Source organism: Merops nubicus, unplaced genomic scaffold (assembly GCF_000691845.1).
Source record: "Merops nubicus isolate BGI_N331 unplaced genomic scaffold, ASM69184v1 scaffold28993, whole genome shotgun sequence".
In the NCBI taxonomy this organism is placed as follows: Eukaryota; Metazoa; Chordata; class Aves; order Coraciiformes; family Meropidae; genus Merops; species Merops nubicus.
The window spans coordinates 1-2,508 of NW_008600104.1; positions in this window are offsets into that span (position 1 = coordinate 1).

The following is a 2,508-nucleotide window of genomic DNA, read 5'->3' on the forward strand; positions in this document are numbered from 1 at the left end:
CAACCTAAAGGATTCTATGATTCTTATTTCATAAGTCAATACTATGCCGTCATGAATTAAAAGACTAACCAAGTCTATTTCTAGAAAACTTACAGTAGCATTCTAGATGGGATTTTAAGTCATTCAGCTTAAAGATTTTTTCTAATAACCTATATTACACTGATTATGCAGTACAGCTGTATTCCCATGCCTTTTATTGGCTGAAGATAACATTGGGTGAAAAGATTATAACCCCTCAGCAGCCCTGTCTTTCCTGATGAGAAGTTACTGCCTCCTTCATATTGACCTGTTGAACTGCTTCTAATTCCACACCCACCAAAATATCATGTTTTTTTTTCTACCAAAATTTTTCTACCAATTTGATTGGAAAAGGCAGGCAGGTTCACATGAACTCATTAAGCAACAGCCTGGAAGACTAGTATCTCCACCAGGGGAAAAATGATTAATAGATCCAGATATTCTGGAGGAGGTAATCTTTCTGCTGATACAGATGCAGCCAGGGCATGTAGACACAGCTTACAACCAAGATCCAGGAAGTATAGATCTTTCTGCAAAATGCACCTATTAAAAACTTGTATGCTTTATAATTCCTCTTAACGATACAGAAGAGTCAGATACCTGGCGACATGCATCAAAGCTGCTATCTGACATGAATTGCAAAGGCAATTCATTGTTCTTCTACTTCCTTGACACATTCACATGTATAGTAGCAATATTTCAGGTAGTTGCAGCTGCGGCGAAATCATAACTGACAGGTGTTAATAGCAGGGATCTATCCCGCCTTACATTTCACTCTAACTTTTAAAGCCAAGATGATTATAATCCATTATTTCATGTTCTTAAAACTGCAGATTTTGTTAAACAAAGAAATCCAGAATCAAATAAAGAATCAATAATTTTGCCATAAAGAAAGCACGGTACATTCTAGTTTATGAGAATAAAGCAATATCCTTGGATTTAATTCTTATCTTTGTTCTGGACAATCCATTTTTTTCCCAAGTTTGTGTGACCTCTGGACTCAATAAAAAAAAGTACAGGAATGCATGGATAATTTCCTTGCTTTTCTTTATGTCAGTTTTTAAAGATTTATTACAGTTAAACCAGAGCAAAGTGTTACCAGGGGCAGAAGCAGGATGTAGGCTGTCTACACTAGCAAGTAATTCAGAGCAAAAGGAGGAGACAGACTGAAGCAGCTGGTGCTGAGGTCCCTGCAGCTATACTACACATTTGTTGTTTTACTTCGGACTAGATTTAGTCCAGTTTAGCTGAGGACCCCATTGTACATCAATGATCTCCAAAGTTTTAAGCTAAGTGATGAATCATCATTTCAGATATTTTTAAGAGCTGATAAGCATTCAGGACATATCTGAAGCAGAACTTCAGGGTTAAATTCTTCCAAGAAAAAGCAAGTATACATGAACCAAAACAGCATGAGCAAGTGAAGATGCTGGAAGGATTAACTTCAAAATGACACTACTGCTTGAAATCAAGTGTAGGTTTACTCCATTCTGCTAACAGACAGTGTTATCCAGTTAGCTCACTAAAACTTGGAGAAGACATAGGACAGCAGAGAGAATACAGTACCAAATGAATGACTGACACACACAATTGAATAAAGCACCAAGCAGATGGTTTTCAGTATTGGAAGACCTGGCTATTTTGTTCTACTGTAGCCATTGCAACCATGAATCTGTTTTTCCTACTTCAGAAAAGAAGCAACAACCTTAAGCTACTGTGGTGTGATAATTGGGAAGATTAACTTGTTTGAATGAAAAAAGGTGTACTGATTCTCTTTAGAGTAATCACCCAGTTTCAAATAAAAAATAACCTGAGGACCACAGCCATTGGGAACCAGACTGATGGAACAGATGTGACAAATACTTCTAAGGTTTTCTAGTGGGGAATGCTGTAGGAATTAAACAAAATTCCAAGTATATTATTTATTACCTTGGAATAATGATGACTGTTGGTGTTTAATTGTGGAATACAAACAAAATTTTTATTTTCTGCAACATGTTCTTCACTAAGTCTTTACTCATCTTTTTATAAGGTCATTCATTATCAGTCTTCCACAGATATCTAAAGATTGTTTTTCATTGGTTAGCAAATTATTTTATCTGTGGACTTCGCTTCAGGTAGCAGACAGAATAGAATAAGTCTACTTGCTGACTCTTCTTTCAGGGTATACTTCATGCAAGTATTCACTATGAATGTTTGTTCCCAGAAAGAATGCTGGTGGTTTAACAATTTTCTTCTTTGAGATACAGTCATCCATAAATATTAACACAGGTTAATAATATCCAGGAGTCTTGTCAGCTTTTTCAGTGAGAAAAATGAGAGATGTGGGATAAGAAAGACACATGTACAAGAGGAACTATGCAAGTTTCTATTTTGTGTTTGTATACACAGAGACTCTGCAAAGCACTTTATTTACTGGTTTGAGATGAAGAACAGGACCGACTTCAGAATTAACCTGGAATAAACAGTGTAATGTTCTTAACCTAACTT